The sequence below is a fragment of the Zeugodacus cucurbitae genome, chromosome Y, assembly GCF_028554725.1.
Source record: "Zeugodacus cucurbitae isolate PBARC_wt_2022May chromosome Y, idZeuCucr1.2, whole genome shotgun sequence".
NCBI lineage: Eukaryota > Metazoa > Arthropoda > Insecta > Diptera > Tephritidae > Zeugodacus > Zeugodacus cucurbitae.
In genome coordinates, this window is record NC_071673.1 from 71,645 (window position 1) to 86,316 (window position 14,672).

The following is a 14,672-nucleotide window of genomic DNA, read 5'->3' on the forward strand; positions in this document are numbered from 1 at the left end:
TTTTCATCCATCCACCATCACACTCCACGATCACCGGTAGCGCGACAATCACCAAAAATCGATTTTTCCACGACGCGCCAATGTACCAAAATTCACAGAAAAACACCAAAAATGTGGTGAATGGTACCAAAATCCATCCACCAAAAAACACCAAAAATCGCCAAAAAACATCGAAAAACACCAAAAATGTGGTGAATGGTACCAAAATCCATCCACCAAAAAACACCAAAAATGTGGTGAATGGTACCAAAATCCATCCACCAAAATGCATCAAAAAACACCAAAAAAGTGGTGAATGCCACCAAAATTGGCGTAGTAAGTGGGTTGGGGGGGGTTTCTTCCCCTTGCCCACCCACCCTCGAACAACAGGAACAACAGCAACAGCATAACCTGTAAAAAAAAAGAAAAAAAATAAGAAAAATTAGCATAAAAAGGGTCATAAATACACATGATCATGCATAATGGTATACCAAAAGACATATATACACATTATGCGCGTGCTGTTTGTTATATATACATATTGCATATAAACAAGTTGAGAATTCATTAGAATCATCTCAATGATCGCATCATCATGTAAACGCATGCCATATGCCATCTGCCACATCAGCTGTTAGCAGCACATGTGTAATATTGTACGGGTATCTCCATCTATATGTGAAAAATCCATCCAACAAAATTCATGAGAATCATCTCAATGATCATGTAAACGCATGCCATATGCCATCTGCCATCTGCCACATCAGCTGTTAGCAGCACATGTGTAATATTGTACGGGTATCCATCTATATGTGAAAATTCTATCATAATCATATGTTGATAAATGTATAACAAATTCAATAATCATATGTGAAACAATGTGTACACTTGAACACATATGTATGTATGATGGGGTACAAAAGTATGTACACATAAAAAACATGCTATTGGGTGCGTCCGGGTGGTGGCTCAAACGCTTTGGGCCACCTAGTAGGTTCCATTGGCTACCATTTGAGCCATTGATAGTGCACCTAACGTCACCAGGAGCGCGACAATCGCACGAGTACCATATGTCGATGGCGACCCAATGATGCACCTTTGGTGGTCACTGGCGGACGGAACGGATGCACTAGGTGGATGGAATTCTATTTATATATGTTGGTGCTATCGGGCACTAACTTTTTCATCCATCCACCATCACACTCCACGATCACCGGTAGCGCGACAATCACCAAAAATCGATTTTTCCACGACGCGCCAATGTACCAAAATTCACAAAAAAACACCAAAAATGTGGTGAATGGTACCAAAATCCATCCACCAAAAAACACCAAAAATCGCCAAAAAACATCGAAAAACACCAAAAATGTGGTGAATGGTACCAAAATCCATCCACCAAAAAAAACCAAAAAAAGTGGTGAATGGTACCAAAATCCATCCACCAAAAAACACCAAAAATGTGGTGAATGGTACCAAAATCCATCCACCAAAATGCATCAAAAAACACCAAAAAAGTGGTGAATGCCACCAAAATTGGCGTAGTAAGTGGGTTGGGGGGGTTTCTTCCCCTTGCCCACCCACCCTCGAACAACAGGAACAACAGCAACAGCATAACCTGTAAAAAAAAAGAAAAAAAATAAGAAAAATTAGCATAAAAAGGGTCATAAATACACATGATCATGCATAATGGTATACCAAAAGACATATATACACATTATGCGCGTGCTGTTTGTTATATATACATATTGCATATAAACAAGTTGAGAATTCATTAGAATCATCTCAATGATCGCATCATCATGTAAACGCATGCCATATGCCATCTGCCACATCAGCTGTTAGCAGCACATGTGTAATATTGTACGGGTATCTCCATCTATATGTGAAAAATCCATCCAACAAAATTCATGAGAATCATCTCAATGATCATGTAAACGCATGCCATATGCCATCTGCCATCTGCCACATCAGCTGTTAGCAGCACATGTGTAATATTGTACGGGTATCCATCTATATGTGAAAATTCTATCATAATCATATGTTGATAAATGTATAACAAATTCAATAATCATATGTGAAACAATGTGTACACTTGAACACATATGTATGTATGATGGGGTACAAAAGTATGTACACATAAAAAACATGCTATTGGGTGCGTCCGGGTGGTGGCTCAAACGCTTTGGGCCACCTAGTAGGTTCCATTGGCTACCATTTGAGCCATTGATAGTGCACCTAACGTCACCAGGAGCGCGACAATCGCACGAGTACCATATGTCGATGGCGACCCAATGATGCACCTTTGGTGGTCACTGGCGGACGGAACGGATGCACTAGGTGGATGGAATTCTATTTATATATGTTGGTGCTATCGGGCACTAACTTTTTCATCCATCCACCATCACACTCCACGATCACCGGTAGCGCGACAATCACCAAAAATCGATTTTTCCACGACGCGCCAATGTACCAAAATTCACAGAAAAACACCAAAAATGTGGTGAATGGTACCAAAATCCATCCACCAAAAAACACCAAAAATCGCCAAAAAACATCGAAAAACACCAAAAATGTGGTGAATGGTACCAAAATCCATCCACCAAAAAACACCAAAAATGTGGTGAATGGTACCAAAATCCATCCACCAAAATGCATCAAAAAACACCAAAAAAGTGGTGAATGCCACCAAAATTGGCGTAGTAAGTGGGTTGGGGGGGGTTTCTTCCCCTTGCCCACCCACCCTCGAACAACAGGAACAACAGCAACAGCATAACCTGTAAAAAAAAAGAAAAAAAATAAGAAAAATTAGCATAAAAAGGGTCATAAATACACATGATCATGCATAATGGTATACCAAAAGACATATATACACATTATGCGCGTGCTGTTTGTTATATATACATATTGCATATAAACAAGTTGAGAATTCATTAGAATCATCTCAATGATCGCATCATCATGTAAACGCATGCCATATGCCATCTGCCACATCAGCTGTTAGCAGCACATGTGTAATATTGTACGGGTATCTCCATCTATATGTGAAAAATCCATCCAACAAAATTCATGAGAATCATCTCAATGATCATGTAAACGCATGCCATATGCCATCTGCCATCTGCCACATCAGCTGTTAGCAGCACATGTGTAATATTGTACGGGTATCCATCTATATGTGAAAATTCTATCATAATCATATGTTGATAAATGTATAACAAATTCAATAATCATATGTGAAACAATGTGTACACTTGAACACATATGTATGTATGATGGGGTACAAAAGTATGTACACATAAAAAACATGCTATTGGGTGCGTCCGGGTGGTGGCTCAAACGCTTTGGGCCACCTAGTAGGTTCCATTGGCTACCATTTGAGCCATTGATAGTGCACCTAACGTCACCAGGAGCGCGACAATCGCACGAGTACCATATGTCGATGGCGACCCAATGATGCACCTTTGGTGGTCACTGGCGGACGGAACGGATGCACTAGGTGGATGGAATTCTATTTATATATGTTGGTGCTATCGGGCACTAACTTTTTCATCCATCCACCATCACACTCCACGATCACCGGTAGCGCGACAATCACCAAAAATCGATTTTTCCACGACGCGCCAATGTACCAAAATTCACAGAAAAACACCAAAAATGTGGTGAATGGTACCAAAATCCATCCACCAAAAAACACCAAAAATCGCCAAAAAACATCGAAAAACACCAAAAATGTGGTGAATGGTACCAAAATCCATCCACCAAAAAACACCAAAAATGTGGTGAATGGTACCAAAATCCATCCACCAAAATGCATCAAAAAACACCAAAAAAGTGGTGAATGCCACCAAAATTGGCGTAGTAAGTGGGTTGGGGGGGGTTTCTTCCCCTTGCCCACCCACCCTCGAACAACAGGAACAACAGCAACAGCATAACCTGTAAAAAAAAAGAAAAAAAATAAGAAAAATTAGCATAAAAAGGGTCATAAATACACATGATCATGCATAATGGTATACCAAAAGACATATATACACATTATGCGCGTGCTGTTTGTTATATATACATATTGCATATAAACAAGTTGAGAATTCATTAGAATCATCTCAATGATCGCATCATCATGTAAACGCATGCCATATGCCATCTGCCACATCAGCTGTTAGCAGCACATGTGTAATATTGTACGGGTATCTCCATCTATATGTGAAAAATCCATCCAACAAAATTCATGAGAATCATCTCAATGATCATGTAAACGCATGCCATATGCCATCTGCCATCTGCCACATCAGCTGTTAGCAGCACATGTGTAATATTGTACGGGTATCCATCTATATGTGAAAATTCTATCATAATCATATGTTGATAAATGTATAACAAATTCAATAATCATATGTGAAACAATGTGTACACTTGAACACATATGTATGTATGATGGGGTACAAAAGTATGTACACATAAAAAACATGCTATTGGGTGCGTCCGGGTGGTGGCTCAAACGCTTTGGGCCACCTAGTAGGTTCCATTGGCTACCATTTGAGCCATTGATAGTGCACCTAACGTCACCAGGAGCGCGACAATCGCACGAGTACCATATGTCGATGGCGACCCAATGATGCACCTTTGGTGGTCACTGGCGGACGGAACGGATGCACTAGGTGGATGGAATTCTATTTATATATGTTGGTGCTATCGGGCACTAACTTTTTCATCCATCCACCATCACACTCCACGATCACCGGTAGCGCGACAATCACCAAAAATCGATTTTTCCACGACGCGCCAATGTACCAAAATTCACAGAAAAACACCAAAAATGTGGTGAATGGTACCAAAATCCATCCACCAAAAAACACCAAAAATCGCCAAAAAACATCGAAAAACACCAAAAATGTGGTGAATGGTACCAAAATCCATCCACCAAAAAACACCAAAAATGTGGTGAATGGTACCAAAATCCATCCACCAAAATGCATCAAAAAACACCAAAAAAGTGGTGAATGCCACCAAAATTGGCGTAGTAAGTGGGTTGGGGGGGGTTTCTTCCCCTTGCCCACCCACCCTCGAACAACAGGAACAACAGCAACAGCATAACCTGTAAAAAAAAAGAAAAAAAATAAGAAAAATTAGCATAAAAAGGGTCATAAATACACATGATCATGCATAATGGTATACCAAAAGACATATATACACATTATGCGCGTGCTGTTTGTTATATATACATATTGCATATAAACAAGTTGAGAATTCATTAGAATCATCTCAATGATCGCATCATCATGTAAACGCATGCCATATGCCATCTGCCACATCAGCTGTTAGCAGCACATGTGTAATATTGTACGGGTATCTCCATCTATATGTGAAAAATCCATCCAACAAAATTCATGAGAATCATCTCAATGATCATGTAAACGCATGCCATATGCCATCTGCCATCTGCCACATCAGCTGTTAGCAGCACATGTGTAATATTGTACGGGTATCCATCTATATGTGAAAATTCTATCATAATCATATGTTGATAAATGTATAACAAATTCAATAATCATATGTGAAACAATGTGTACACTTGAACACATATGTATGTATGATGGGGTACAAAAGTATGTACACATAAAAAACATGCTATTGGGTGCGTCCGGGTGGTGGCTCAAACGCTTTGGGCCACCTAGTAGGTTCCATTGGCTACCATTTGAGCCATTGATAGTGCACCTAACGTCACCAGGAGCGCGACAATCGCACGAGTACCATATGTCGATGGCGACCCAATGATGCACCTTTGGTGGTCACTGGCGGACGGAACGGATGCACTAGGTGGATGGAATTCTATTTATATATGTTGGTGCTATCGGGCACTAACTTTTTCATCCATCCACCATCACACTCCACGATCACCGGTAGCGCGACAATCACCAAAAATCGATTTTTCCACGACGCGCCAATGTACCAAAATTCACAAAAAAACACCAAAAATGTGGTGAATGGTACCAAAATCCATCCACCAAAAAACACCAAAAATCGCCAAAAAACATCGAAAAACACCAAAAATGTGGTGAATGGTACCAAAATCCATCCACCAAAAAAAACCAAAAAAAGTGGTGAATGGTACCAAAATCCATCCACCAAAAAACACCAAAAATGTGGTGAATGGTACCAAAATCCATCCACCAAAATGCATCAAAAAACACCAAAAAAGTGGTGAATGCCACCAAAATTGGCGTAGTAAGTGGGTTGGGGGGGTTTCTTCCCCTTGCCCACCCACCCTCGAACAACAGGAACAACAGCAACAGCATAACCTGTAAAAAAAAAGAAAAAAAATAAGAAAAATTAGCATAAAAAGGGTCATAAATACACATGATCATGCATAATGGTATACCAAAAGACATATATACACATTATGCGCGTGCTGTTTGTTATATATACATATTGCATATAAACAAGTTGAGAATTCATTAGAATCATCTCAATGATCGCATCATCATGTAAACGCATGCCATATGCCATCTGCCACATCAGCTGTTAGCAGCACATGTGTAATATTGTACGGGTATCTCCATCTATATGTGAAAAATCCATCCAACAAAATTCATGAGAATCATCTCAATGATCATGTAAACGCATGCCATATGCCATCTGCCATCTGCCACATCAGCTGTTAGCAGCACATGTGTAATATTGTACGGGTATCCATCTATATGTGAAAATTCTATCATAATCATATGTTGATAAATGTATAACAAATTCAATAATCATATGTGAAACAATGTGTACACTTGAACACATATGTATGTATGATGGGGTACAAAAGTATGTACACATAAAAAACATGCTATTGGGTGCGTCCGGGTGGTGGCTCAAACGCTTTGGGCCACCTAGTAGGTTCCATTGGCTACCATTTGAGCCATTGATAGTGCACCTAACGTCACCAGGAGCGCGACAATCGCACGAGTACCATATGTCGATGGCGACCCAATGATGCACCTTTGGTGGTCACTGGCGGACGGAACGGATGCACTAGGTGGATGGAATTCTATTTATATATGTTGGTGCTATCGGGCACTAACTTTTTCATCCATCCACCATCACACTCCACGATCACCGGTAGCGCGACAATCACCAAAAATCGATTTTTCCACGACGCGCCAATGTACCAAAATTCACAGAAAAACACCAAAAATGTGGTGAATGGTACCAAAATCCATCCACCAAAAAACACCAAAAATCGCCAAAAAACATCGAAAAACACCAAAAATGTGGTGAATGGTACCAAAATCCATCCACCAAAAAACACCAAAAATGTGGTGAATGGTACCAAAATCCATCCACCAAAATGCATCAAAAAACACCAAAAAAGTGGTGAATGCCACCAAAATTGGCGTAGTAAGTGGGTTGGGGGGGGTTTCTTCCCCTTGCCCACCCACCCTCGAACAACAGGAACAACAGCAACAGCATAACCTGTAAAAAAAAAGAAAAAAAATAAGAAAAATTAGCATAAAAAGGGTCATAAATACACATGATCATGCATAATGGTATACCAAAAGACATATATACACATTATGCGCGTGCTGTTTGTTATATATACATATTGCATATAAACAAGTTGAGAATTCATTAGAATCATCTCAATGATCGCATCATCATGTAAACGCATGCCATATGCCATCTGCCACATCAGCTGTTAGCAGCACATGTGTAATATTGTACGGGTATCTCCATCTATATGTGAAAAATCCATCCAACAAAATTCATGAGAATCATCTCAATGATCATGTAAACGCATGCCATATGCCATCTGCCATCTGCCACATCAGCTGTTAGCAGCACATGTGTAATATTGTACGGGTATCCATCTATATGTGAAAATTCTATCATAATCATATGTTGATAAATGTATAACAAATTCAATAATCATATGTGAAACAATGTGTACACTTGAACACATATGTATGTATGATGGGGTACAAAAGTATGTACACATAAAAAACATGCTATTGGGTGCGTCCGGGTGGTGGCTCAAACGCTTTGGGCCACCTAGTAGGTTCCATTGGCTACCATTTGAGCCATTGATAGTGCACCTAACGTCACCAGGAGCGCGACAATCGCACGAGTACCATATGTCGATGGCGACCCAATGATGCACCTTTGGTGGTCACTGGCGGACGGAACGGATGCACTAGGTGGATGGAATTCTATTTATATATGTTGGTGCTATCGGGCACTAACTTTTTCATCCATCCACCATCACACTCCACGATCACCGGTAGCGCGACAATCACCAAAAATCGATTTTTCCACGACGCGCCAATGTACCAAAATTCACAGAAAAACACCAAAAATGTGGTGAATGGTACCAAAATCCATCCACCAAAAAACACCAAAAATCGCCAAAAAACATCGAAAAACACCAAAAATGTGGTGAATGGTACCAAAATCCATCCACCAAAAAACACCAAAAATGTGGTGAATGGTACCAAAATCCATCCACCAAAATGCATCAAAAAACACCAAAAAAGTGGTGAATGCCACCAAAATTGGCGTAGTAAGTGGGTTGGGGGGGGTTTCTTCCCCTTGCCCACCCACCCTCGAACAACAGGAACAACAGCAACAGCATAACCTGTAAAAAAAAAGAAAAAAAATAAGAAAAATTAGCATAAAAAGGGTCATAAATACACATGATCATGCATAATGGTATACCAAAAGACATATATACACATTATGCGCGTGCTGTTTGTTATATATACATATTGCATATAAACAAGTTGAGAATTCATTAGAATCATCTCAATGATCGCATCATCATGTAAACGCATGCCATATGCCATCTGCCACATCAGCTGTTAGCAGCACATGTGTAATATTGTACGGGTATCTCCATCTATATGTGAAAAATCCATCCAACAAAATTCATGAGAATCATCTCAATGATCATGTAAACGCATGCCATATGCCATCTGCCATCTGCCACATCAGCTGTTAGCAGCACATGTGTAATATTGTACGGGTATCCATCTATATGTGAAAATTCTATCATAATCATATGTTGATAAATGTATAACAAATTCAATAATCATATGTGAAACAATGTGTACACTTGAACACATATGTATGTATGATGGGGTACAAAAGTATGTACACATAAAAAACATGCTATTGGGTGCGTCCGGGTGGTGGCTCAAACGCTTTGGGCCACCTAGTAGGTTCCATTGGCTACCATTTGAGCCATTGATAGTGCACCTAACGTCACCAGGAGCGCGACAATCGCACGAGTACCATATGTCGATGGCGACCCAATGATGCACCTTTGGTGGTCACTGGCGGACGGAACGGATGCACTAGGTGGATGGAATTCTATTTATATATGTTGGTGCTATCGGGCACTAACTTTTTCATCCATCCACCATCACACTCCACGATCACCGGTAGCGCGACAATCACCAAAAATCGATTTTTCCACGACGCGCCAATGTACCAAAATTCACAGAAAAACACCAAAAATGTGGTGAATGGTACCAAAATCCATCCACCAAAAAACACCAAAAATCGCCAAAAAACATCGAAAAACACCAAAAATGTGGTGAATGGTACCAAAATCCATCCACCAAAAAACACCAAAAATGTGGTGAATGGTACCAAAATCCATCCACCAAAATGCATCAAAAAACACCAAAAAAGTGGTGAATGCCACCAAAATTGGCGTAGTAAGTGGGTTGGGGGGGGTTTCTTCCCCTTGCCCACCCACCCTCGAACAACAGGAACAACAGCAACAGCATAACCTGTAAAAAAAAAGAAAAAAAATAAGAAAAATTAGCATAAAAAGGGTCATAAATACACATGATCATGCATAATGGTATACCAAAAGACATATATACACATTATGCGCGTGCTGTTTGTTATATATACATATTGCATATAAACAAGTTGAGAATTCATTAGAATCATCTCAATGATCGCATCATCATGTAAACGCATGCCATATGCCATCTGCCACATCAGCTGTTAGCAGCACATGTGTAATATTGTACGGGTATCTCCATCTATATGTGAAAAATCCATCCAACAAAATTCATGAGAATCATCTCAATGATCATGTAAACGCATGCCATATGCCATCTGCCATCTGCCACATCAGCTGTTAGCAGCACATGTGTAATATTGTACGGGTATCCATCTATATGTGAAAATTCTATCATAATCATATGTTGATAAATGTATAACAAATTCAATAATCATATGTGAAACAATGTGTACACTTGAACACATATGTATGTATGATGGGGTACAAAAGTATGTACACATAAAAAACATGCTATTGGGTGCGTCCGGGTGGTGGCTCAAACGCTTTGGGCCACCTAGTAGGTTCCATTGGCTACCATTTGAGCCATTGATAGTGCACCTAACGTCACCAGGAGCGCGACAATCGCACGAGTACCATATGTCGATGGCGACCCAATGATGCACCTTTGGTGGTCACTGGCGGACGGAACGGATGCACTAGGTGGATGGAATTCTATTTATATATGTTGGTGCTATCGGGCACTAACTTTTTCATCCATCCACCATCACACTCCACGATCACCGGTAGCGCGACAATCACCAAAAATCGATTTTTCCACGACGCGCCAATGTACCAAAATTCACAAAAAAACACCAAAAATGTGGTGAATGGTACCAAAATCCATCCACCAAAAAACACCAAAAATCGCCAAAAAACATCGAAAAACACCAAAAATGTGGTGAATGGTACCAAAATCCATCCACCAAAAAAAACCAAAAAAAGTGGTGAATGGTACCAAAATCCATCCACCAAAAAACACCAAAAATGTGGTGAATGGTACCAAAATCCATCCACCAAAATGCATCAAAAAACACCAAAAAAGTGGTGAATGCCACCAAAATTGGCGTAGTAAGTGGGTTGGGGGGGTTTCTTCCCCTTGCCCACCCACCCTCGAACAACAGGAACAACAGCAACAGCATAACCTGTAAAAAAAAAGAAAAAAAATAAGAAAAATTAGCATAAAAAGGGTCATAAATACACATGATCATGCATAATGGTATACCAAAAGACATATATACACATTATGCGCGTGCTGTTTGTTATATATACATATGGCATATAAACAAGTTGAGAATTCATGAGAATCATCTCAATGATCGCATCATCATGTAAACGCATGCCATATGCCATCTGCCACATCAGCTGTTAGCAGCACATGTGTAATATTGTACGGGTATCTCCATCTATATGTGAAAAATCCATCCAACAAAATTCATGAGAATCATCTCAATGATCATGTAAACGCATGCCATATGCCATCTGCCATCTGCCACATCAGCTGTTAGCAGCACATGTGTAATATTGTACGGGTATCCATCTATATGTGAAAATTCTATCATAATCATATGTTGATAAATGTATAACAAATTCAATAATCATATGTGAAACAATGTGTACACTTGAACACATATGTATGTATGATGGGGTACAAAAGTATGTACACATAAAAAACATGCTATTGGGTGCGTCCGGGTGGTGGCTCAAACGCTTTGGGCCACCTAGTAGGTTCCATTGGCTACCATTTGAGCCATTGATAGTGCACCTAACGTCACCAGGAGCGCGACAATCGCACGAGTACCATATGTCGATGGCGACCCAATGATGCACCTTTGGTGGTCACTGGCGGACGGAACGGATGCACTAGGTGGATGGAATTCTATTTATATATGTTGGTGCTATCGGGCACTAACTTTTTCATCCATCCACCATCACACTCCACGATCACCGGTAGCGCGACAATCACCAAAAATCGATTTTTCCACGACGCGCCAATGTACCAAAATTCACAGAAAAACACCAAAAATGTGGTGAATGGTACCAAAATCCATCCACCAAAAAACACCAAAAATCGCCAAAAAACATCGAAAAACACCAAAAATGTGGTGAATGGTACCAAAATCCATCCACCAAAAAACACCAAAAATGTGGTGAATGGTACCAAAATCCATCCACCAAAATGCATCAAAAAACACCAAAAAAGTGGTGAATGCCACCAAAATTGGCGTAGTAAGTGGGTTGGGGGGGGTTTCTTCCCCTTGCCCACCCACCCTCGAACAACAGGAACAACAGCAACAGCATAACCTGTAAAAAAAAAGAAAAAAAATAAGAAAAATTAGCATAAAAAGGGTCATAAATACACATGATCATGCATAATGGTATACCAAAAGACATATATACACATTATGCGCGTGCTGTTTGTTATATATACATATTGCATATAAACAAGTTGAGAATTCATTAGAATCATCTCAATGATCGCATCATCATGTAAACGCATGCCATATGCCATCTGCCACATCAGCTGTTAGCAGCACATGTGTAATATTGTACGGGTATCTCCATCTATATGTGAAAAATCCATCCAACAAAATTCATGAGAATCATCTCAATGATCATGTAAACGCATGCCATATGCCATCTGCCATCTGCCACATCAGCTGTTAGCAGCACATGTGTAATATTGTACGGGTATCCATCTATATGTGAAAATTCTATCATAATCATATGTTGATAAATGTATAACAAATTCAATAATCATATGTGAAACAATGTGTACACTTGAACACATATGTATGTATGATGGGGTACAAAAGTATGTACACATAAAAAACATGCTATTGGGTGCGTCCGGGTGGTGGCTCAAACGCTTTGGGCCACCTAGTAGGTTCCATTGGCTACCATTTGAGCCATTGATAGTGCACCTAACGTCACCAGGAGCGCGACAATCGCACGAGTACCATATGTCGATGGCGACCCAATGATGCACCTTTGGTGGTCACTGGCGGACGGAACGGATGCACTAGGTGGATGGAATTCTATTTATATATGTTGGTGCTATCGGGCACTAACTTTTTCATCCATCCACCATCACACTCCACGATCACCGGTAGCGCGACAATCACCAAAAATCGATTTTTCCACGACGCGCCAATGTACCAAAATTCACAGAAAAACACCAAAAATGTGGTGAATGGTACCAAAATCCATCCACCAAAAAACACCAAAAATCGCCAAAAAACATCGAAAAACACCAAAAATGTGGTGAATGGTACCAAAATCCATCCACCAAAAAACACCAAAAATGTGGTGAATGGTACCAAAATCCATCCACCAAAATGCATCAAAAAACACCAAAAAAGTGGTGAATGCCACCAAAATTGGCGTAGTAAGTGGGTTGGGGGGGGTTTCTTCCCCTTGCCCACCCACCCTCGAACAACAGGAACAACAGCAACAGCATAACCTGTAAAAAAAAAGAAAAAAAATAAGAAAAATTAGCATAAAAAGGGTCATAAATACACATGATCATGCATAATGGTATACCAAAAGACATATATACACATTATGCGCGTGCTGTTTGTTATATATACATATTGCATATAAACAAGTTGAGAATTCATTAGAATCATCTCAATGATCGCATCATCATGTAAACGCATGCCATATGCCATCTGCCACATCAGCTGTTAGCAGCACATGTGTAATATTGTACGGGTATCTCCATCTATATGTGAAAAATCCATCCAACAAAATTCATGAGAATCATCTCAATGATCATGTAAACGCATGCCATATGCCATCTGCCATCTGCCACATCAGCTGTTAGCAGCACATGTGTAATATTGTACGGGTATCCATCTATATGTGAAAATTCTATCATAATCATATGTTGATAAATGTATAACAAATTCAATAATCATATGTGAAACAATGTGTACACTTGAACACATATGTATGTATGATGGGGTACAAAAGTATGTACACATAAAAAACATGCTATTGGGTGCGTCCGGGTGGTGGCTCAAACGCTTTGGGCCACCTAGTAGGTTCCATTGGCTACCATTTGAGCCATTGATAGTGCACCTAACGTCACCAGGAGCGCGACAATCGCACGAGTACCATATGTCGATGGCGACCCAATGATGCACCTTTGGTGGTCACTGGCGGACGGAACGGATGCACTAGGTGGATGGAATTCTATTTATATATGTTGGTGCTATCGGGCACTAACTTTTTCATCCATCCACCATCACACTCCACGATCACCGGTAGCGCGACAATCACCAAAAATCGATTTTTCCACGACGCGCCAATGTACCAAAATTCACAGAAAAACACCAAAAATGTGGTGAATGGTACCAAAATCCATCCACCAAAAAACACCAAAAATCGCCAAAAAACATCGAAAAACACCAAAAATGTGGTGAATGGTACCAAAATCCATCCACCAAAAAACACCAAAAATGTGGTGAATGGTACCAAAATCCATCCACCAAAATGCATCAAAAAACACCAAAAAAGTGGTGAATGCCACCAAAATTGGCGTAGTAAGTGGGTTGGGGGGGGTTTCTTCCCCTTGCCCACCCACCCTCGAACAACAGGAACAACAGCAACAGCATAACCTGTAAAAAAAAAGAAAAAAAATAAGAAAAATTAGCATAAAAAGGGTCATAAATACACATGATCATGCATAATGGTATACCAAAAGACATATATACACATTATGCGCGTGCTGTTTGTTATATATACATATTGCATATAAACAAGTTGAGAATTCATTAGAATCATCTCAATGATCGCATCATCATGTAAACGCATGCCATATGCCATCTGCCACATCAGCTGTTAGCAGCACATGTGT